Source organism: Macaca mulatta, chromosome 18 (assembly GCF_049350105.2).
Source record: "Macaca mulatta isolate MMU2019108-1 chromosome 18, T2T-MMU8v2.0, whole genome shotgun sequence".
Lineage (NCBI taxonomy): Eukaryota > Metazoa > Chordata > Mammalia > Primates > Cercopithecidae > Macaca > Macaca mulatta.
The window spans coordinates 6,695,674-6,720,881 of NC_133423.1; the positions used below are offsets into that span (position 1 = coordinate 6,695,674).

Here is a 25,208-nt window from a genome sequence, read left to right on the forward strand (position 1 = left end):
AACAGGGATAAGGCTGTTTGAAAGAACTATGTCTTAAATCAGTGAAACTGGCATATACTAACACAAAGAACTGAGAATAACCAAGTCACTTTGAAGACGTGGAAGGTGGCAGGGCTTGCTCTACCACATGGGAAGGCTTTCTGTAACGCCACAGGAAATTAGAGTGCCCTTTGGTGCAAGAAAAGAGTAAACAGACAAATGGGGCAGAACACAGAACTCAGAAACAGACGCACACCGAAGGATAGCTGTTTTATGGCAAAGGTGGCATCTCAGAGCAGTGGGGGAAGAATGGACATTTTCATAATGACGCTGGGACAATTATATAGCCATCTGGAAGAAAGAAAAGTGGACCTACTTATACCAAGCCCTAAATGTGGAAAGCAAAGTAAGGAAGTTTCAGGAAGACAATATGGGCAGTATTTCCACGTTCCGTCATCTCTGACGGGCACTCAAGTTGGGAACCATTCTTTTACTTTTTTAGAAATAGGACTCTCACTTTTCTTAGGAAACATACTCTTGATAACTCTTGCTGGAATATTCCTCTCCAAGTTGAATCAGCCCAGAGGCGACACCTGTCCGTAAGTAACTTTCAGAAAAGTATGACTCATTGGTCTTATTTCCCCCCAGTGGGGGTTCGTAGAAGTCTAACCCTGACTGGCCTCACCTGAGTTGTTTTGAAAGGGGAAGAGGAGATGGGCCTCAAAGCATCAACTAAAAAAGCTGGAGGAACATTCTATGTTGCATCTAAGCAGACAGTGCTCTATCTTCTTAGTTAGGGCTGTAAGGTACATCTTAGTCATCTACAATCAACTCTGTGAAAAACAAAAGGAAAGTTTTATTATAGGATGTATATATAAAGAGAGCAGGGTATTTGACTCTGCCATTTTAGCCACAATGATGTTTGTTGGGTGCATTATTTTAACAAACTAGACTTGGTGGAAATAACAAATCTAAAATAAAACTGAGAGTAGTTAAAACTTCACATAAGAACATTAGCCTGGGAAGAAATAATGGTCATTTCAGAAAATGCTCAGGGGCAGACATGGTGATTGGTAAAATTTGATAGGGATCAAAAAAATCAATGAATCAAATTTCTACTGTGAAATTTATGTGGACGAGAATTGGTCCCAATGAGAAGGAAAAACTGAAAACAGTTCACTTACGCAGTCTTGGTAATTAATCAAACGATCAAGTTGCTTTAATGGCATTTAATCTTGCTATAATTCTGAGAAAAATATTTTATTGATAAATAGAGCCTAAACATCCTCAGGGTAAAATAGTAAGGTTAAAACATTCTAAACATTCTATATGGATTTGAAATATCAAGTACTTCTTAACTGCACCGTTCTTTAAGCAAAAGTTAGATATTTTAATAACAGACTAGAAGTAATAATGAACAAATAAATGCAATTTGACTTGTCAAAGTCATGAGATTCTAAGTACATTTTATTTGTAATTTTATTAATGTTGCTATAGTAAAATATTTTAAAATGAGAAATTTAGTTCATGGTTACATTAATTCCACTATTAAACTCTGATGTAACTAGACTCTGGAGCCAGCAATAAAAATGATTGAATCTTTTATTTACATGTAACCTACATCCCAGCAGTCTTATATTGGCCCCAATTCTTGTGTTTGTGCAATGCACGCTGATCTTTGCACTATTAGGGCAAGAATTGCTGTTGTCTTGGAATAAGATACTAAGTGACTGTCTGCTTGCTTACAGATTTATAGACCCCATCTACCCATTTTCCCAGAACAAGATACTTTCTTTCCATAATAAGATTCCGTTGGCCACTGTTTTGCAGCTAAATTGCGAATTTGTCCTATTACTGGTTTTGCTTAAGTGGAATGAATGGCCATGCTGGAGAAATGTGCTTCTGTGGCAGCCCTGTAAAATGACTATGCTGATGTATCTGTTTAGGAAGGGCTCCATGGACAGCTGAAATAGACCTGTGTGATGCCTGACCTGAAATTGTAGGCGTTTGCTCTTCTCTTTCACAAGGAGATAATTATGGTACATCTATAACTGTTGTAAAAAGAGATTCTCAAAGCGATATTGTATAAAAAAGTCCCCAGTCCCCAGATGGTAAAACTTTGTTTCACGGAGGGGCAAAAACGGAAAACCTGCCACACTGGCATTAGGAAAATGTTGAAAGTTTTATTCTGGAGGCAGATAATGCATTATAGTCTCACGGTTTATATTCCCATCGCTTTTATTCCTCAAGGGTGTTATTAAATTAGGAAGTATAACCATGCATTTTAATCACTATGATTTAAGAAAATCCTAATAGCAACAGTGAATATTACTTCTGTGTGCAGACTCTCCCCTGTCCCCATCTGTGGATGTGAGAAAATCGTTCCCTTAGTTGTGAATATGGGTTTGAAACTTGTTCCTGTATCAGGAGTTAAATATGGCTTCTCGGACAGAATACTTAGGATTGCCTTCAATTATTTTAAATACTCTAGTCTCCCCATGAAAATGGTGAGAGGATCGTGTAGCACATGAATGTGAGCCCTTTGTTTCAGATTTCAGCATGAGCTCCGGATTTTAGATGTACACATTCTCTGTGAGCCACAGCTGATACTTCACACTTAAGTAGCAGGCTCTTGCTCACACTTCATGCCACTCATTCTAAAACGCAGGCCAAGAAAACTGTTCTTCCCCTAACAATAACAAGGGACCCTCAGAAGGAAAGCCAGCAGGCATTTATTTTGTGCTTCTTCAGCACAAGGCAACACCCTGGCTACTTTGGATTCCAAGAGGAAAGGACATGGACAACCAGAGAAGCAGACCATGACGTGTGCCATGTCCCAGTTCTGTGCTCTGTGCAGGGAAGAAGGGGAGATGAGGTCTGAGGAGGGAATGAAAAAGTCACCATGGACCTTTGATGCAGGGCAGGTGAGCCCCAACTTGGGGCCTAACCCAGGAGGGTTCCTGGCTTCAGCTAGGAAAGAATTTAAGGGTAAGCTGGTGGTAGAAGAAAACAGGTTTATTAAGGTGGCAGTTACAGCTCCATGACTGCACCTGCAGAGCAGGGCTACCCACAGGTGGTGCGCTGAGAATAGCTGCTCAAAGGCCCTTCTGCAGCCGTATTTATACCCACTTTAAATTACATGCAAACTAAGGGGCAGATCGTGCAGACATTTCTAGAAAAAGGGTGGTAACATTTGGGTCACCAGGTTGTTGCCATGGAAAGGGGCAGTGGCGTCTGCATGTTACTATGGCAATGGTAAACTGACATCCACACTGGTGGGCGTGTCTTAGGAGAGGTGTATCTGCCTCTTCCTTGTTTTAGCTAGTCCTCAATTTGGTCTGGTGTCCAAACTCCACCTCTGGAGTCCAATTGTGCTTCCTACCTCATCTTGAAATACGGGTTGATTTTTGTTTTGTAAAACTGAGGTTATCCAGGTAGGGAGACAAGCATAAGAAAAAAGAAAAGGGAAGAACATGTGGGGAAAATGCAGCTTCCTTTTCAGTGTTCAATAGACCCAATTTTTAAACTAAGTATTGAGTATAACAGTTGATCTCAAAGTGCAGCAAGTGCTCAACAAGTGTGTGGAAAGGAGAAGGTAGGAGATAAATCACAGGGCCGGGAGAGAGGTAGGCAGAGGAGGAGGAGAACTGGAGAAAAAGAAAGAGCTGGGGTCGGGCTTTGGGTAGAGGCCAAAAAGACACCAGGCAAGGTGGCCTGGAGCTGAGGAGGGCCCAGGGGAAAGTGGAATGGGCAGGCTGCTTTCTCCCAAGGCCCAGTGTTTTCCTCTTCTTTGCCTACATAATCCAAATATTTTAATATTCTTATTACAAAGTCTTTTACTCATAGATATTTTTGATATGGGTATAACATTTTAACTTTGTTGTTTGTCAGTGTTTGTCAGTAATACCAGTATGATTCTTTATTTTTTCAATCCATGCATGCTGCTTACATACATAGTCTATACATTATCTACTGGCACTCTTTTTTTTTTTTTTTTTTTTTCTGTTGCAGTGCAGTGGTTCGATCACGGCTCACTGCAGCCTCAACCTCCTCAGCTCAAGTGATCTTCGCACCTCAGCTTCCTGAGTCGCTGAGACTACAGGTGGATGTCACCACCTGCAGCTAATTTTTCTATTTTTGTAGAGATGGGAGTCTCCCTATGTTGCCCAGGATAGTTTTGAACTCCTGAGCTCAAGCAGTGCTCTTGGCTCGGTCTTCCATAGTGTTGGGATTATACGCGTGTGCCTCCACACCTGGCTACTGGCACTCTTTAGTTAGATATTTTCATAGATGCCATAAATACTTGGTGTATGTTGCCAGAGGCGATGACGCATTTCTGAGTTCTATACAACAGGCAGAAAGGTTCATGTCCACCATTTCAGGAGCACAATTTTGGGAAAAAATATTAAAATACTATATATTTTATATAGTTTGCTATAATTTCTTTTTCTAAATAAATACATGACCACATCCAGCTTAATTGATTTCACACATGAATCACCTCAAACCTTCAAGTTTTCCCTTTTTAGATGACCTCAAATATGTACCCTTCATGCTATATAGGCCACACAGCAGCCTCTGTAAAAATAGAGTGGAAACATGTTTTTGTGCAAAATTCATATGCTCCGTCTTCTCTGTTAGGGCTGCAAGGGACGTTCCTGGTCCAGGAGATATTCATGGTCTGGGAGGCTTCCTGTCTCAAACTCTGGCTTAGAGGTCAAGGCTGCCACTGACTGTCTGGGCCAAGCCAGGCTCTGCCTTTCTTTGGCCCTGTGATGTCAGGTGGGTTCCTTCAATTTTCTGTGTCCCAGTTTGCTTGTAAGTGAAGTTGCCATGGCAGAAGAACCTCATGGGGTGTGAGAGGAATAATGGGGCCAAGCACCTACACCAGTAACTGACTCCCATGTCCATCTGGGAGGCCAGCTGACCAGATGTTGAGGTGAGGGAAGGAAATCACTGCCTTTGCAGTACTGAGAACCTTTCAGCTGAAGCTGTTGGTCTCAGAGTGCGAAGCGCTGTTCCCTGTACCTTGGAGGACGTCTGTGAAAGGGCCGCTTGGGAGAACTGTGGTGGGAGAAGCAGAGGGAGAATGTTCGCTGGGCCCCACAGCAAGAGAGCATCGCGCCTTGCCCACAGGTCAGTGGCAGACACCCTCATCTGGGCCGCAGCCTGTGCTCGTCACCCACTCTGATCTCCAAACCCTCGGTTCCTGCATGGCACACTGCAGGCACCGGCGGTCCCAGCCTGTCCCCAGCCTCCCGAACGCAGCTTAGCGAAGGATCCTGGGGCTGGTCAGAGCGACTAAGTGGGCCCCCAGACGATCTCTTGTCATTTGGTTCAACCCCAAAGCTTAGAGCCAAAGGGAAGCCCAGGATAAAACAGCGAGGGAGGGACATTTAAGTGTTTAACAGCTAAGCGATGAATGATCAAGATCCAAGGAGGAGCCACGTCCTCAGGAAGGCCCCTCTCCTCTCCCACCCAGAGCCACTGCACTGTGGTCGGCGCTGTCTGTCATAGCCACAGGCCATCCATTGGCCACAGCGTCAGCAGTCTCTTCTGCTCTGGTGTGATGGAGAAACCAAGGCACTGACTCTGCAGATAGATTGTGGATGCAGCCAGTGGGGAGGTGGCTGTGCCACTGACTCACGCCAGACACAGTAATGGGCAGTCACCGCAGGTCACGAGGCCGCTGGCAGTCATCCTAGCAGTGCATCCTCATCTGCTGGGACACAAGGGCCAGCAGGGTGTGTGGCTGATGGGGCTGAGGCTTTGCTTTCATTGCTCAGATGAGATTTCACCTCATCTGTGCCTGTCATATTTCCTACCTGGTACTTCTGTCTTTGTGTTTGTCTCTATATTCTATTTCTCTCTTCTTCTGTCCCTGTCTCTCTGATTCTGTATCTGTCTCTCTGCCCCCCACTTTTTGCCTCTGTCTTTGTTTTAGTCCCTGTCTCTCCGTTTCTGTTTTTCTCTCTTGTTTTCTCTGTCTCTTCCCCCATCCTCATCGGGGACACAGAATTCTGGCTGACCACACTGATTTTAGGGGTGGGTTTTAGGTGGAATCTGCTGTATGTTGACAGGCCTCTTCTGTGCAGTGCAAACACCAGGATGAGTGGAGAGCTCATTTCTTACCGCTGTCTGGGTCTAGGAGGCTAAGTGCAGAATGTGTGGTGAAACCAAACCAGCACAACTCTGTGGAAGTGGCTGTGAGAGGATTGTTAGCCGATTAAACACCAAGACCTTAGATTAATTTAATAATGCCCATGTTTTGATAGACTTCAGAGATGTTTGAAGGCAACAGCTCAACTGATCCCAGGAAGAAGATGAAGGGTGATGGAAAATATTAGTGGAAGACCTCATGAGAGCATCAGGATGCCCCGATCTGCTGAGGCTCTCCTCTGTCAGCCCAGCCACCACTTTTAGGCTGATTGTTTTAGGCTTGATGGTTTAAGAGATTAAAAAAGAAAGGTGGGTGTTGAGAAAGACCTGATCCTGCTCCTCTCCCATCCCAGCCTTATCTTAGCCACCTGCTAGTATTTACCTTTGCTGAGTGTGGGAGTCAGTCACCTGCTGAGCTTGTTACAGCACAGCTGTGGATTCAGCAGGGCTGGGCTGGGCTGGGGCTGGGATTCTGCAGTTCCAAGAAGCTCCCAGGAGATGCTGACTGTGGGTCTGTCCAGGGACTGCGCTTCCAGCAGCAAGGGCAGGAAGTCGAGAAGAAGCTATTCCTGTTACCCAGAGCGAAGGACATTGGCTGACACTCATTTTACTCAAAGTCAAGATTACGGTGCCTTAAAATTCAGAGCCCGGGGTTGGCACCTCTTTTCTTTTGTGCTGCCTGCCTCAGAAACAGACGGGATGTGGCTTTTGGGAAAAGTCGGACCCTGCATCCTCTCCTTTTTTTAGGAGACTCTGCACAGACAGTTGAGCCGGTAAGTAGGACAGGAAATATTTCAGAGCTGGTGTTTTGTATCCCTGAACTTGATCTCAAGCCTGGGGGGGGAGGCAGCAGATCCCACGCCCAAGCCACATCCTGCAGCTGAGCACACACACCTCTCAACTGCCACATGGTCGCGTTGTATCTTCAGACAGTTTTGCTATCTAATTGAACTTTGTAGCAAGAGCATTTGTTTTATTTTTCAGATTTTGCCAGGAATTTCAGGAAAGGGAATTTCCCCCAATGTAATTCAACTATTTTTGGGGTGGGAGAGATTCATGTAATTAATTAAACTATTAGGCATATTAATAAAAAATAAAATATATTAATAAATATCAGACTTAGATTTAGCTAATAATTAGACAAATGACCTTCAAGTCAGAGATTCTGCCTTATTCACTGAATATCCCCAGTGCCTAATTTAGCGTCTAATAGCTGCTCAAGAAATACTGACTTCAATTCCTAGTGCAGGTGTTGCTGTGGACTGAATGTCTGTGTTTCCCCAACCCAGGTTCATACGTAGGAGCTCAAATCCACAGCATTATGTGATTTGGAGATGGGGCCTTTAGGAGGTGAATAGGTTGTGGGACTGGAGCCCCCTGATGGGATTAGTGCCCTCATATGAAGAGACACCAGAGAGATTCTCGCTCGCTCTCTCTCTCTGCCATGTCAAGACACAGAGAAAAGGTGGCTGTCTGCAAGCCAGGGAGAGAGTTCTCATCAGAAACAGTCAGTGGGCACCTTGGTCAGGCATGGCAAACTTTCAGAAGTGCGAGAAATAAATGTCTGGTGTTTAAGCCACCCAGCCCCTGGATTTTTTCTACTGCAGCCCAAGCTAAGGCAGGTAGCAAAATGGATTGATTTCATGTGAGCTTCTAGCCAGGTGTTCCTGGGGTGAGACCTTATGAAGAAGCATCATACTTCTGCCTTTGTGGAGGTCTTGACAGTCAGTATCCAAGGACTTGGGTGTCCTGGAAATTGCAATCTTAGTTGAACTGTTTTATCTAATGCTGGTCCCCGGAGAACTTTTGCATAAGGGAAATCTGTCTTTGTTGTGTGCGATGGGTAGCTTTATGTGTCCACTTAGCCAAGCCATCGTACTCAGTGAAGTTATCAAACATGAATGTAGGTGCTGCTGCTGCGAAGGCGTTGTGTGGATGTGGTCACAGTCACAGTCAGCTGACTCAGCAAAGGAGATGCCCCCCTGTAATCTGGGCTGCGTCCAGTCACTTGAGGGCCTCAAGGGCACAGATGGAGGTTTCTGGGAGGAGAAGGAATTCTGCCTCAAAACTGCAGCATCCGTTCCTGCCCGAGTTTCCATTCGGCAGCCTGCCCTATGGATTGTGGCCTTCCTACCCCACAAACATGTGAGCCAGCTCCTTCAGGTCCCTCTCCTGTTGGATCTGTTTCTCTGGAGAAGGCCGATTGACACCATGTGCTCTACATTGTTTGCTGAGCTCCCGCCTCTGGCGTCCTTCCTTCCTCTCTATGCCCAGTGGCCTCTCGCTGTCACCTGCTGTGGGTCCCCCCTACTCAGATGCACTCCTCCAGTAGGCCCACTCCATGCTCCAGAACTGACCTTGTTGCTCAGGACCATGTGTCTCGACCCAGGGAGCTCTTGGGAGGTTGTCAGGAGAGAGACAGTGGATTAGGGCAGTGGTCCCCCAAGTCCAGCTTCCTGCGAGTCACTGGAGTCAGTTAACATGCAACTCGCTGGGCCCCACCCCCAGAGTTTCTGGCTCAGAGCATCTGGGTTGGGGCCATGGAATCCGAATTTCTTTTTAAAGAAATTTTTTAAATTATACTTTAAGTTCTGGGATACATGTGCAGAACATGCAGGTTTGTTGCATAGGTATACATGTGCAATGTTGGTTTGCTGCACCCATCAACCCATCATCTACATTAGGTGTTTCTCCTAATGCTATCCCTCCCCTAGCTCCCAACCCCCAGCATCACACACATGGGGCCCTGCAGTGTGTGATGTTCACCTCCCTGTGCCCATATGTTCTCATTGTTCAACTCCCACTTATGAGTGAAAACATGCAGTGTTTGGTTAGCTGTTCCTGTGTTAGTTTGTTGAGAATGATGGTTTCCAGTTTCATCCATGTCCCTGCAAAGGACATGAACTCATCCTTTTTTATGGCTGCATAGTATTCCATGGTGTATATGTGCCACATTATCTTTAACCAATCTATCACTGATGGGCATTTGAGTTGGTTCCAAGTCTTTGCTATTGTGAATAATGCTGCAATAAACATATGTGTGCATGTGTCTTTATAGTAGAATGATTTATAAACCTTTGGGTATATACCCAGTAATGGGATTGCTGGGTCAAATGATATTTCTAGTTCTAGATCCTTGAGGACTCACCACACTGTCTTCCACAATGGTTGAACTAATTTACACTCCCACAAACAGTGTAAAAGCGTTCCTATTTCTCCACATCCTCTCCAGCATCTGTTGTATCCTGACTTTTTAAATGATTGCCATTCTAACTGGTGTGAGATGGTATCTGATTGTGGTTTTGATTTGCATTTTTCTAATGAACAGTGATGATGAGGTTTTTTTTTCATTTGTTTGTTGGCCGCATAGATGTCTTCTTTTGAAAAGTGTCTCTTCATATTCTTCACCCATTTTTTGATGGGGTTGTTTTTTTCTTGTAAATTTGTTTAAGTTCTTTGTAGATTCTAGATACTAGCCCTTTGTCAGATTAATAGATTGCAAACATTTTCTCCCATTCTGTGGGTTGCCTATTCACTCTGATGATAGTTTCTTTTGCTATGCAGAAGCTCTTTAGTTTAATTACATCCCATTTGTCAATTCTGGCTTTTGTTGCCGTTGCTTTTGGTGTTTTATGAAGTCTTTGCCCATGTCTATCTCATGAATGGTACTGCCTAGGTTTTCTTCTAGGGTTTTTATGGTTTTAGGTCTTAGGTTTAAATCTTTAATCCATCTTGAGTTAATTTTTGTATAATGTGTAAGGAAGGGGCCCAGTTTCAGTTTTCTGCATATGGCTAGCCAGTTTTCCCAACATCATTTATTAAATAGGGAATCCTTTCCCCATTGCTTGTTTTTGTCAGATTTCTCAAAGATCAGATGGTTGTAGGTGTGTGGTGTTATTTCTGAGGCCTTTGTTCATTGGTCTATATATCTGTTTTGGTACCAGTACCATGCATTTTGGTTACTGTAGCCTTGTAGTATAGTTTGAAGTTGGGTACTGTGATGCCTCCAGCTTTGTTCTTTTTGCTTAGGATTGTCTTGGCAATGTGGACTCTTTTTGGTTCCACATGAACTTTAAAGTAGTTTTTTCCAATTCTGTGAAGAAAGTCAATGGTAGCTTGATAGGAATAGCATGGAATCTATAAATTACTTTGGGCAGTATGGCCATTTTCACAATATTGATTCTTCCTATCTATGAGCATGGGATGTTTTTCCATTTGTTTGTGTCCTCTCTTATTTCCTTGAGCAGTGGTTTGTAGTTCTCCTTGAAGATGTCCTTCACATCCCTCATAAGTTGTATTCCTAGGTATTTTATTCTCTTTGTAGCAATTGTGAATGGGAGTTTACTCATGATTTGGCTTTCTATTATTGGTGTATAGGAATGTTTGTGTCTTTTGCACACTGATTTTGTATCCTGAGACTTTGCTGAAGTTGCTTATCAGCTTAAGGACTTTCGGGGCTGAGACGATGAGGTTTTCTAAATACACAGTCATGTCACCTGCAAACAGGAATAATTTTACTTCCCCTCTTCCTACTTGAATACCCTTTATTTCTTTCTTTTGTCTGATTGCCCTGGCCAGAACTTCCAATACTATGTTGAATAGGAGTGGTGAGAGAGGGCATCCTTTTCTTGTGCCGGTTTTTGAAGGGAATGTTTCCAGCTTTTGCCTATGCAGTATGATATTGGCTGTGGTTTTGTCATAAATAGCTTTTATTATTTTGAGATACATTCCATCAATACCTAGTTTATTGAGCGATTTTAGCATGAAGGGGTGTTGAATTTTATTGAAGGCCTTTTCTGCGTCTATCGAGATAATCGTGTAGTTTTTGTCATTGATTCTGTTTATGTGATGGATTATGTTTATTGATTTGCATATGTTGAACCAGCCTTGTTGTGTCTCTGCCAGATTTTGGTATCAGGATGATGCTGGCCTCATAAAATGAGTTAGTGAGGAGTCCCTCTTTTTCTATTTTATGAAACAGTTTCAGAAGGAATGGTACCAGCTCTTCTTTGTACCTCTGGTAGAATTCAACTGTGAATCCGTCTGGTCTTGGGCTTTTTTGGTTGGTAGGCTGTTAATTGCTGCCTCAATTTCAGAACTTGTTATTGGTCTATTTGGGGATTCTACTTCTTCTTGGTTTAGTCTTGGGAGGGTGTATGTGTCCAGGAATTTATCAATTTCTTCTAGATTTTCTAGTTTATTTGTGCAGATGTGTTTATAGTATTCTCTGGTAGTTTGTATTTCTGTGGGATCAGTGGTGATATCCCCTTTATCATTTTTTATTGTGTCTATTTTATTCTTCTCTCTTTTCTTCTTTATCAATCTGGCTAGCAGTCTATTTATTTTGTTGATCTTTTCAAAAAACCAGCTCCTGGATTCATTGATGTTTTTGAGGGGTTTTTCAAGTCTCTGTTTCCTTCAGTTCTGCTCTGATCTTAGTTATTTCTTGTCTTCTGGAGCTTTTGAATTTGTTTGCTCTTGCTTCTCTAGTTCTTTTAATTGTGATGTTAGGGTGTCGATTTTAGATGTTTTCTGCTTTCTCCTGTGGGCATTTAGTGATATAAATTTCCCTCTAAACACTGCTTTAGCTGTGTCCCAGAGATTCTGGTACATTGTGTCTTTGTTTTCATTGGCTTCAAAGAACTTATTTATTTCTGCCTTAATTTTGTTATTTACCCAGTAGTCATTCAGGAGCAAGTTGTTCAGTTTCCATGTAGTTGTATGGTTTTGAGTGAGTTTCTTAATCCTGAGTTCTAATTTGATTGCACTGTGGTCTGAGAGACTGACTGTTATGATTTCCATTCTTTTGCACTTGCTGAGGAGTGTTTTACTTCCAATTATGTGGTCTAATTTAGAATAAGTGCGATGTGGTGCTGAGAAGAATGTATATTCTGTTCTTTTGTGGTGGAGAGTTCTATAGATGGTCTGCTCTATCCAGAACTGAGTTCAAGTCCTGAATATCCTTGTTAATTTTCTGTCTCGTCATTCTGTCTAATATTGACATTCGGGTGTTAAAGTCTCCCACTATTATTGTGTGGGAGTCTAAATCTCTTTTTAGGTCTCTAAGAACTTGCTTTATGAATCTGAGTCCCCCTGTATTGGGCGCATATGTATTTAGGATAGTTAGCTGCTCTTGTTGCATTGATCCCTTTACCATTATGTAATGCCTTTTGTCTTTTTTTTTTTAATCTTTGCTGGTTGAAACTCTGGTTTATCAGAGACAGGATTGCAATCCCTGCTTTGTTTGCTTTCCATTCGCTTGGTTAATATTCCTCCATCCCTTTATTTTGAGCCCATGTGTGTCTTTCCACATGAGATGGGTCTCCTGAATACAGCACACCGATTGATATTGACTCTTTATCCAATTTGCCAGTCTGTGTCTTTTAATTGGGACATTTAGCCTATTTACATTTAAGGTTAATATGATTATGTATGAATTTGATCCTGTCATTATGATGCTAGCTGGTTATTTTGCCCATTAGTTGATGTAGTTTCTTCATAGTGTCGATGGGTCTTTACATTTTAGTATGTTTTTGCAATGGTCGGTACCATTTTTTCCTTTCCATATTTAGTACTTCCTTCAGGAGCTCTTGTAAGGCAGGCCTGGTAGTGACAAAATCATCCCTTAGCATTTGCTTGTCTGTAAAGGATTTTATTATTCCCTTCACTTATGAAGCTTAGTTTGGCTACATATAAAATTCTGGGTTGAAAATTCTTTTCTTTAAGAATGTTGAATATTGGCCCCCTCTCTCTTCTGGCTTATAATCTGATGGGCTTCCCTTTGTGGGTAACCCGACCTTTCTCTCTGGCTGTTCTTAACATTTTTTGTTTCATTTCAACTTTGATGAATCTGATGATTATGTGTCTTGAGTTGCTCTTCTTGAGGAGTATCTTTGTGGTGTATTTTCTGAATTTTGAATGTTGGCCTGTCTTGCTAGGTTGGGTAAGTTCTCCTGGATAATATCCTGAAGTGTGTTTTCCAACTTCGTTCCATTCTCCCTGTCACTTTCAGGTACACCAATCAAGCATAGGTTTGGTTTTTTTACATAGTCCCATATTTCTTTGAGGCTTTGTTTATTCCTTTTCATTCCTTTTCTGTAATCTTGTCTTCATGCTTTATTTCATTAAGTCGATCTTCGATCTCTGATATACTTTCTTCTGCTTGATCTATTCAGCTGTTGATACTTGTGTATGCTTCTTGAAATTCTCGCGCTGTGTTTTTCAGCTCCATCAGGTCATTTATGTTCTTCTCTAAACTGCTTATTCTAGTTAGCAGTTCCTGTAACCCTATATCAAGGTTCTTAGCTTCCTTACATTGCATTAGAACATGCTCCTTTAGCTCAGAGAAGTTTGTTATTACCCACCTTCTGAAACCTACTTCTGTCAATTCATCAGACTCATTCTCTGTCCAATTTTGTTCCCTTGCTGGTGAAGAGTTATGATCCTTGGGAGGAGAAGAGACATTCTGATTTTTGGAATTTTCAGCCTTTTTTGCACTGTTTTTCCCTCATCTTCATGGATTTATCTACCTTTGGTTTTTGATGTTGGTGACCTTCGGAAGGGGTTTTTGCGTGGTTGGTCTTTTTGTTGATGTTGATGCTATTCCTTTCTATTTGTTAGTTTTCCTTCTAACAGTTAGTCCCCTCTTCTGCAGGTCTGCTGGAGTTTGCTGGAGGTCCACTCCAGACCCTATTTGCCTGGGTATCACCAGCAGAGGCTGCAGAACAGACAGGAAAGATTGCTGCCTGTTCCTTCCTCTGGAAACTTAGTCCCGGGGGGCACCCGCCAGATGCCACCTGGAGCTCTCCTGTATAAGGTGTCTGTCGACCCCCCGCTGGGAGGTGTCTCTCCGTCAGGAGGCACGGGGGTCAGGACACACTTGAGGAGGCAGTCTGTCCTTTAGCAGAGCTCGAGTGCTGTGCTGGGAGATCGGCTGCTCTCTTCAGAGCTGGCAGACAGGAGCATTTAAGTCTGCTGAAGCTGTGCCCACAGCCACCCCTTCCCCAAGGTGCTCTGTCCCAGGGAGATGGGAGTTTTATCTATAAGCCCCTGACTGGGGCTGCTGCCTTTCTTTCAGAGACGCCCTGCCCAGAGAGGAGGAACCTAGAGAGACAGTCTGGCTACAGTGGCTTTGTGGCCCTGCGGTGGGCTCCACCCAGTCTGAACTTCCAGGCGGCTTTGTTTACACTATGAGGGGAAAACCACCTACTCAGTCCTCAGTAATGGCAGATCCCCCTTACCCCACCAAGCTAGAGTGTCCCAGGTGGACTTCAGACTGCTGTGCTGGCAATGAGAATTTCAAGCCAGTGGAACTTAGCTTGTTGGGCTCCGTGGAGGTGGGATCCACTGAGCAAGGCCACTCGGCTCCCTGGCTTCAGCCCCCTTTTCGGGGGAGTGAACGGTTCTGTCTTACTGGTGTTCCAGGTGCCACTGGGGTACGAAAAAAAACTCCTGCAGCTAGGTCAGTGTCTGCCCAAATGGCCGCCTGGTTTTGTGCTGGAAAGCTAAGGCCCTGGTGGTGTAGGCGCCGGAGGGAATCTCCTGGTTTGTGGGTTGTGAGGACTGTGGGAAAAGCATAGTATCTGGGCTACATAGCACTGTCCTTCACGGCACAGTCCCTCATGGCTTCCCTTGGCTAGGGGAGGGAGTTCCCTGGCCCCTTGCACTTCCAAAGTGAGGCGACATCCCACCCTGCTTCTACTCACCCTCTGTGGGCTGCACCCACTGTCTAACCAGTCCCAATGAGATGAACCGGGTACCTCCGTTGGAAATGCAGAAATCACCCGCCTTCTGCATTGGTCTCACTGGGAGCCGCAGACCCGAGCTGTTCCTATTTGGCCATCTTGGTTGGGAATCAGAATCTGAATTTTTAGCATGTCCCTGGATGGTGCCACTGGCCGTCAGGCCCAGTGCTGAGAACCCTGGAGTCTCCCATCAGCATCTCACAGCTCAGGAGTCACCAGAGAATCTGGAACCATAGCAGAGGAAAGGTCAAGAGGGTGTCCTCACTTTAGGAAATAGCTCTTCATCCACATATAGGGTGAGAGGAGTGGGGTGGGGCATAGTCAGGAGGATGGGGGTTGGGGGATGGTGGGGAGTCCAGTGAGAAATGGCCCTGCAAGAGCCTAAACCAGGAGGGGCAGAGGCTTGGGGAAGAGGGTTTATACCCTGGTGCAGGATGGGGGGGGTTGTATTCACCATTGTGTCCCCAAAACATGTTCCTTTGCTCATGAAAAAGACTTACTCAGAAAATGCTCATTGAAATAGATTAATATCCCCCTTTGAAAGTCCTGACTAGATGACAGACTCCAGGGTAATGACAGATATTTGGTCAGGGTGGGAAGATTTTTCCCTGTTTGTATCTGCCCTGAATCAACCAAGTGATGTTTATCCATCTCCCTGAGAAACTGCAGCTAGCAGAAGGAGCTACACAGCAGAAAATGTGTCTGAGAGGTCTACATTCATGCGTTCATTCATCCATGTACAAAACTCTCATTAAGTTCCTAGGGTATAAAAGGCATTGTTCTGTATATGCGGGGGGACAGCCCAGATCTTCACTGCCTTTAAGACTCACACAACCTAAGCCAGGGACTGTTGAAACTGTGATCTCAGTGTGGGCAGAGGCAGCACTCTGACCGAGCTAAGGAGTCTGTTGATCTCTTAGCGGGTCAGATGGAGCAGCACTGACTGCAGGACAGGAACCATCCTGCCTTGGACTTGGGAATATGCTGCCTGCCTGGGGGACATTCCAGGTGCTCAATACCAAAAGGTTACTGCTGTTTATCCTGGCATTCCATGCTGAACAACGACATTACTCTCTGAGCAAGCAACTCTACATTTCTTAATATGATGACAATCTTCATGTCCCACAACCCAAAATGGAATTCTCCAAAGAAATCAATGAGAGATGAAAGTAACAGTTTCTGATGTGGTACAAGTAGAATGCAACTCAGCAGCACTCGTCCCTATATAAAAACTTGCAGGGTGATAGAGTGTGGATTTAGTAGCTTGCAATGACAAACACACAGTAACACTCTTAATACACAAAGATATATTGTGTCTGCACACTCCCTCTCTCCTCTCTTTCCTCCAGAAACATTAACAGGGCTAATTTTCTGGGAAAATATTCCATAAGCGTTCTGAATCTTAAATCAAGGCCATCAGGACTTCACCCTGAGGTAGATAATTGTGTGCTCACTCTCCCATTGGTGCAGTGTACAGAATGACAAATCACATCGTAATGAGAGGAGAATCCCTTGTGGGGCTAATGCATGTCCTTAGAAAGTCTGGTGGAGGACAGGGTTCGATACTGAAAAACACAGGAGCAACTACAGCTGGGAGCCAGTAAAAAACTGCTTTTATTCACACCCCTTCCCAAGGTATTACATTCAATTCAACAAATAGTTACTGAGTACATAACAGGTGTAAATTATTACCTGTCTCCCTACAATATTTACTCTATTATGATCCATAATAAGATCTGTCTGTGATTCAATAGTCATTTCCATGTTTTCAACCATCAGTGTCTATTTAACTTGAAGATAACGCCTACATTTTCAGAGCCCAAATGAAAGTTCCCGGGCAACTTGTGGCGAGAATATAGACACTTTCTATGAACTAAAAATGGGTTCATGACTCTGTTTTTTTTTTCACTTGCCATGTTGGAGTCTTAGAGAAATGGCTCCACATGAGAGGAAGTCAGCGATGCCTATCCTGGGATCAGAAATCCAACGTATATATAACAAGCAGCTGCAGATGGTGCTGGATGCCGCAGTGTAGTTCTTTCCCTCCTCCTCAGCAACTCCCCTGGCATGTGTCTAAAGGAAGACGGTGGATGTGTGGATGAGCAAGGCGGGATGCAGCTGAAAACGTTCAATTTTAGAAAGTTACAAGCATTGTGACTGCATGGAGGTTAGAGTGTTTATTGTAACCATCTGGACACTGGAGAGGGACTTGACGATGTTATCTGTCCTGCTTCTAACTTTGAGGTTCACTTTCAGAAAGATCTTTAGGATGTCATTGAGAAGAGAGTCTTGCTGACCAAGTTGGCATGCTAAATAAAGCCCACAAAGAGAACACGTTGAATTGATGAAGCTTCAGACTTCATTAGAGTTTGCCAAGGGAGAGAAATTGCAGTAATGAACTGATGTCATCCTTCACACAGTAGACAGTCAACAGATGTGAAATCCAAGCAAGTTTGTGGCAGTGAATGCAGCTACACATCTTCTCCTGACTTGACTCAAATAATTAAGCCGCTAATATCCATTAGAAAAGCAGTGCTTTGTTTATGTAATTAGGCAAGTTATTTTTAGAGACAAATGAATACTAGAAATTGTGCCCACATCTCTGCCCGTGGGACATTGTATAGCTGCCTGTGTCCAGAGAAGTTAACAGCTTAGTTTTGGGGATGTAGCTTTAGTGTAATTCCTCAGCCAGAGCTGAGATCTCTGAAAGACCTGTGTAATTGGGATGGAATTCACCTAAGAAACAGTGGGATAAGCCTCCTTTTATTAATCCATGAATCTTACATATGATGTTCCATCTTTCGTCATTTGTAGATTTACCTTCCAGTCTACCAACTCTGCAGACAATGTGGAGCAGGGAAGAAGGGATGATTAGTTAGCTAATCTGTCTTATGAGCAGTAAAAATAGAAATTGATAGTTATATCTGACCTGTGAGGATGACAGTTTTCACTTGTTTGCTGTACAATTTAAAATACAAGATAAAGGCCAATTGAGACCATGTGGTAGTACTATTTAAAATAAAAACTGAGATGCAGCTAAGCAGCATGGAAAATATAAAGTAAGGTATTGATAGATGACTCCTGGCTAAAAAAGCAAATAATTTTCCTAATACATTGCATTCCTACATTCTCTCACAGAATATTAGAATTTGGTGACAATAGTTAAATCCACTTTCTTTCCATTGAGGAAGTGACTTTTCTAAATATGTTGCCAAACATTTTATTCCAATACCGAGATGAATTATTTCCATAAAGATGAACATTATGCTGACTTTCAGGATATTACATGCTTACTTTCCTTCATACTTTTCTTTTCTTTTCTTTTCTTTTTTTTTTTTTTTGAGACAGAGTCTTACTCTGTTGCCCAGGCTGGAGTGCAGTTGTAGTCTCGGCTCACTGCAACCTCTGCCTCCTTGGTTCAAGTGATTCTTCTGCCTCAACCTCCTGAGTAGCTGGGATTACAGGTGCATGCCACCATGCCTGGCTAATTTTTGTATTTTTAGTAGAGATGGGGTTTCACCATGTTGGTCAGGCTGGTCTCAAACACCTGACCTCATGATCCACCCGCCTCGGCCTCCCAAAGTGCTAGGATTACAGGCATGAGCCACCGCGCCCAGCTTCTTCATGCTTTCATAATCGTAGTATGCATTCCTAAGTGTTTCAGTTTCTTCTGTTTGTGAACCTTATATAAATGGCTTGGATGGAGGTCGTGGACAGTGCAGGAAGTTTGGAAAGAGAAAAAATGAATAAGAATTAGAAAGCGGTAACTAAGCTATTATTTGCAAATGATGTGATTTTCTACATCGACACCCCAACTAACCTATTGACAAATTTTAAAATAAGAAAGTTCAGTAGAACCTCTGGATAAAATATCTATGTATGAAAATCAATTTAATTCTGTTAAAAACTCACCAATCAAAGTTAAACGAAATAATATGTTATTTATAATTGCCAAAAAGCCTAACTGAAACTCCATGATACTTGGGAACAAGTTCAACAAAGGACATATAAAAACCTATATGGAAAAAATTTACAACTTTCTCAAAAACCACAAAAAAAAATGTAAATAAATGGAGAGTTACCATTTTCATAGATGGAAAGGCTCTAGCAATGTCTGTTCCCACTAAATCTCCAAATACAATATCACTGCAATCTAATTGCTAAAGAATTTTTTTATTTAATAAGTGAATTAAAAAACATGGAAAACTACAGGGCTAAGAATGGAGAAGACGATTCTGAAGAACAGTGGAGGGGCATACTTTCAAGACGTAGCTTGAGGGTAAACGTTGCTTTATAAACAAAGTCATGCATAATGCAAACAATTTACAGCAAAATAGCATTATCAATTAGATGGAAATGATAGACCATTTAATAAATTGGATATCCATATGAAAAATAATAAAATTAGACTTTTACTTTACACCATATGCCGAGATACATTCCAGGTAAAGATATAAGCAAAATTTCAAATTTGAGATGAAAATACTGGAGAATATCTAATCCCAGTGTAGGGAGGGATTTAAATAAAGACACAAAAAACACAAGCCCTGGGAAGAATGCAGATCAAATTGTCTATATTTAAAACAAAAATTTCCATACATAAACTACAGAATGAGAGATATTTGTAAAACATATAACTGATAAATGATTGGTGTTGAGAATAACTTAAAAAACCCCAAACTCCTTCAAAGCAGTAAGCTGCAGACCAGAAACTCACTAGGAAGATGATAAAGAATATGAACAAACAAGTCACAGGAGATGAACCAACATGAAAATAATCAACATCACTAGTCCTCAGAGAAGTTCACATTAAAACCCAAGTGAGATACCATTTCACATTCTTCAATTGGCAAAAATGTGAAAATCTGACAATTCCAAGGGTTAGTCAGGATGTGGAGCATAAAAACTCACATGCCCTGTGATGGGAGTACAAACTGGTATAACCATTTTGTAAAATAATTTTGCATTCTCTAATAAAGTTCAAAATGTGCATAATCTACAATCTACTAATTCCATTTCCAAGTACATGCCAATGGAAACTTGTGCACATGTACACAGGAGAGATGAAAAATGTTTATAAAAATATTGTTATAGCAAGAAATGGGAAACATCCTATATATTTCTCAACAGGAAAATGAATAAATTGTGCTATATTCATAAAATTGTAATATTATACAGCAAAGTGAATGTGCCAGAGCCACATGCATGAATATGGATAAATCTAAAAAACAGAGCATTGTAGTATGATATCATTTATGTAAGACTCTAGGACCTTCAAAACCAACACTCAATATGTTTAATGAAACCATGCATTTATAGTAAAATCATTAAAAATATGAATGGAGATGATAAACATCAATTCAAGTGAGAGATTATGTTTGGGAGGGGAGGGAGAGAGGGTTAGTGGGACTGAGAATACTTTAAAAAGTGATATAAAACCAATATGGCAAATATGAAAAAGCAATGAAGAACGATGGTATGCTTGAAATATTTCACACAGAAAGGAAAACCATCAGTATGTACTATCATCTCACTGTGCTCAATTTTGATATCTAAACAGTGTTCCTTAGTAAGGTCATATCATAGACATATTGAATAGCAATTTCATGATCATACTTATATATGCATATAAAGTTTAGATTGATTTAAATTTTTAGAAACCGATATAGTTAAATAAGCCCAAATATGCAATATATAAATTATATACACCTACAAACTCATTTACTATAATTAGCAATTCTCAAGAACATCACATTAAAAAAAAAGTGGATAGATGTTGTTAACCTCTGACCTCCTTCCAACTCTTCTCACTCAGCCCTTCCATGCCAATCCCCTACACCTGAAGGCCTGAGGAAAAGATACTGTCAATGCAAGTTAAACCTGAGATGTAAAAGTGGGATCTAGGAAGCATCTGCAGAGTTTTAAAATATTAATGTATCAGGCCAACAAAAGAGTGATGTGATTGCAAATGTTTCCATCACTTTCCTTGATGTTGTTTTCTTTATATGCTAGATTGACAGCCATTAGACTACACTAGGAGTGACCCAGTCTTTGACTGGAAGAGAATTAACTCTGTGTAACACTAGAACTGATGCAAAACAATGGGTAATTTCTGCTCTGAGAAAGTAACCAGTAATGTGTGACTGTGTAATCTAAGCTCTGCAGTAACTTACAGATTTAAATGGGAAGAATGACAAAATACCACTGTCTTAATTTCTCAGGCAACGACACCAAAATACCATTTATCAGGTGGCTTCGACAGCAGACATTTATTTCTCACAGTTCTGGGAGCTGGAGGTCCAAGATCAGGTTCCAGCTGATTTGGGCACCCGCCTTCTTGCTGTGTCCCCACATGGCAGGGGAAGGAGAGAACTCTGGAGTCTCTTTTTATAGGGACACTAATCCCATCAGATCAGGGCTCCATCCTCATGGCCTCATTTAACTTTAGTTTCTTCCTTACTCCAAATACAGCCACACTGGTGGTGAAGACTTTAACATACAAATTTTGGAAGGACACATAGGTCCATCCGTCCCATATTACCAACTAAGGCAATTGTCTTCAAGCCACCTGGGGCCATTTGTTATTATGTATCATTTGCACAACCAGTTAGGCGATGGATACATCAACTGGGCTTGGTTTTGAGTGCTACTCCGTGCACTTCCTGCTGCTCTCTTGTTAGGAATGAATATCAAAGACATTGGCATCAACTTTGGGCTCTCATAAAGGGGTTTGAAAAAATAGGACTATGCTACCTTTCAGAAAAAAAGATGGAAATTTAGATGAAAATTTTCAAAAAGATCTAACCTAATAGCTCTAACCTAATAGCTCTTATTCAACTGCTGGATGAAAGATTGTTCTGAATAGTGGAGACAGACGAAATATTTGGGCTTCTCGTTCCTCCCTAGAGCACTGATAAAACACAGTGCCTGGCACACGTCAAATACCCAATGAAAATGTAATTTACACAATGAACAAATGAATGAAAATTCATTAATGTTTTGCCACCATAGCCCAACTTGGCTTAGGGAGTGACTTGTTAATGGCTTATATTTCTGAATATACCACACTGTCTTCTTTGCTATGCTTGGCAAGTTCCTTAACACTTCTACTTTTTTGTAGGTCAAGGAGATAATTGCTACTTAATATTTAAAAGCAAATTGATGTCTTGGCTAGTGAAGGACAGTTCTGAGGCTTTTTATTTACAGCTGTATCTCCCATGTCCCCATTTCATTCTCTGACTTGTCCTTTTGGTTCTAACCATTATTTGCTTGGTGTGAATCAGAAAGCCCTAAAGAAGCTGCAAAGAATAAATGAAATGATATATCCAGTGGGCAAGTGCTTTGGAGATGATACAATGAAACACTGTAAATAAAATGTTTGGCCTTATAATTTTGATGACTTTTTTTTTTGCAGTGATAGAAAATAGGGGACGGGCCACCATCCTTTGGTTTTGGTTGCCAGGACCTGCAAGGTGGCAGGCATTAGGAAGAGGGCAGGAGTTCTGCTGGGCCGGAGAGAGCACAGAGAGGCCAACGGGCAGCTGGGTCTGAGGAGGCTCTGGCCAGGTAACGCTCTGATTAAAAGGCACTAATTTAGGAGCTTTCGGCCCCACAAGAAATTGTCTTCACCCCCACCTTTGCACTTTGGCTACCTCTGTTGGCTATATTGAAATAAAGTCACTTTAAAAATCTGAGTTACTTAGAGAAACTGCTTGATAAACTTGTCGAAATAGGAGATGACATGGAAAGCATGAGCACTTGGAAGTTGGACCAATCCAGATCCCAGTCGTGGCTGTGTCAATGACTAGAATGTGATCTGGGTAACATTTTTAAGTTCAGATCCTGAGTTCTCCATCCATCGACAGGAAGCAACACCTGCCTGTGGCAGTGGGTTGTTGCAGAGCGAATGGGAGGAAGGCAGCTGGCCGTGCATCTGCATGTGGGAGGCACGGGTGCTCCTTTCGTTCCTTTGCCATTCCAGGTGGAATTTTGGAAATCTGAATGGACATGAAGCCAGACAAGCAATGTAAAGTGGAGAACTAAGACTTCTTGGGAGCTGCCAGTGGCCCAGGGTTGGGCCAAGAGCGTCACACCCAGAGGAGTTGTGGGCATGTTTCTGTGATGGAATATTGGACGAGCACACTTTAAAACTCTGACTTTGCTTTTTTCAGTTATATTAGAATGACACTTGATGGTACTGTGTTTTTATCATATGCTCTGGACTTCCACATATGGTTTCTCTTGTGTGATGTGGAAGTGACAAGCTTGTGCCTTAAGGGTGCAGGAGGAAAGGGAGACTCCTGTGCTGCCCCCCCAGGCTTGAGGGATGTAGAGGTGGATACAGGATTTATGCACGGAGTCATACAACAGCCTCGGTTGGATAGACGCTGTAATTAGCACATTTCTTAAAATATATTTTATGACGGCTATTTATACTGTGGCATTTAGTGTGGTTTGCCTGTCTTAATTTGCTAAACTGCTTCTTGTTTCTTTTTAGGAGACAAGAAAATGAAAATGGGGGGAAGTCATAAGGATAGGTCTTTGTGTGCGTGTGTGTAAGCAAGAGAGGACGAGGGAGAGAGAGTTTTTTAAATTTAATTTAATGTGATTTTAAGTTCCTGGATACACGTGCAGGATGTACAGGTTTGTTACACAGGTAAACGTGTGCCATGATTTGTTGCACCTATCAGCCGATCACCTAGGCATTAATCCCTGCAAACATTAGCTATTTATCCTGATGCTCTCCCTCCACCACTACCACAGGCTCCAGTGTATGTTGTTCCCTTCCCTCTGTCCAAGTGTTCTCATTGTTCAGCTCCCACTTATAAGTGAGAACATTTGGCGTTTAATTTTCTGTTTCTATGATAGTTTGCTGAGGATAATGGCTTCCAGCTCCATTCATTTCCCTGCAGAGGACATGATCTTGTTCCTTTTTATGACTGCATAATATTCCATGGTGTACATGTGCCACATTTTCTTTATCCAGTCTATGATTGATGGGCATTTGAGTTAATTCCATGTCTTTGCTATTGTGGATGGTGCTGCAATGAATATACGTGTGCGTCTATCTTTATAATAGAATGATTTATATTCCTTTGAATATATACCCAGTAACGGGATTGCTGGGTCAAATGGTTTTTCTGGTTCTAGGTCTTTGAGGAATCGCCACACTGTTGTCCACAATGGTTGAACTAATTTACATTCCCACCAACAACATAAAAGTGTTCCTATTTCTCTGTAGCCTCGCCAGCATCTGTTGTTTCTTGACTTTTTAATAATCACTATTCTGACTGGCATTAGATGCTATCTCATTGTGGTTTTGATTTGCATTTCTCTAATGATCAGTGATGTTGAGCTTTTTTTTCATATGTTTGTCGGCTGCATGTATGCCTTCTTTTGAGAAGTGTCTGTCTGTTTATGTCCTTTGCCCACTTTTTAGTGGGGTTGTTTTTTTCCTGTAAATTTAAGTTCCTTGTAGATTCTTTGTCAGATGGATACATTGGAAAACGTTTAAGGAGAGAGAGTTTAATAGGAAACATTGACGCCTTCAGAGAAGAGAAGGAAATATTTAAATGTTTTGAGAGAAAAGGCATAATTAAGTTGAAAAGGTTGTCTAGCCTCCATATAAACATCCCCCCCCAAGTTTTTAGAAAAGTTTTATTATTATTATTATTAAGATAACTTTATTTTGAGATTTTGGTGTGGTGATTTAATAGCAGAGAATAAAGAAAAAAATGTGATAGAGACCAGATAATTTAAAAAGTTGAGGAGTGTTAGTCTGTTAGTCTCTTTTGCGAAAAATCACTACTAGTCTTTCAAATTCAGTTTGCATTTGTTTGTAGTTGGCCTTCAGGGTGGAGCCGCGAGGACGATGGCTAGAGCGTTGCTTTATCCACTGGAGCAGCTTTGTTTCTGTTCTGCGCTTTGCTGCCCATTAATCGAGTCACCTTATATGTGTGATTTGGTTCTCTGGGTCTCACTTTTGTCATTTGTGAAATGTCATCTGTGTAATGACAGAACATGTCTCATAAGATTGCTGTGTTAAATAACACAGGTAGCACCTGGCCCATAATAAATGTCCAGCTAATACAGTTATCATTTCTCTGTGTTTCTACTGAGCAGTGTATTACAGAGAATTATGTCTGTGCGTATTATTTAGCAGCATGGCTGAAAAGGAAAAAGTGGAGCAGAACTGGGACTCAGGTACAGAGACTTGGAATTTACTGCAAGAGTTGGCATTATTTCTTTTTGCTTTGTTTCTCTTCCTATCCTGTTGAATCATGTCCTTGGAAAGCTGAAATTAACCTCGTCCTAAAATCTGAAACT

General features: G+C 41.9%; 1 long non-coding RNA gene across 2 annotated transcripts in view; it reads left to right on the forward strand.

The window, feature by feature from the left end:
• The first annotated feature begins 6,602 nt into the window (after window positions 1-6,602).
• LOC106994574 (uncharacterized) overlaps window positions 6,603-25,208 on the forward strand; it is a 273,272-nt gene continuing 254,666 nt past the window's right edge. For both annotated transcript variants that reach the window (XR_013408137.1, XR_001441182.3), the window contains exon 1: window positions 6,603-6,911. This is a non-coding gene — a long non-coding RNA (uncharacterized LOC106994574). The remainder of the gene's footprint in view (window positions 6,912-25,208) is intronic.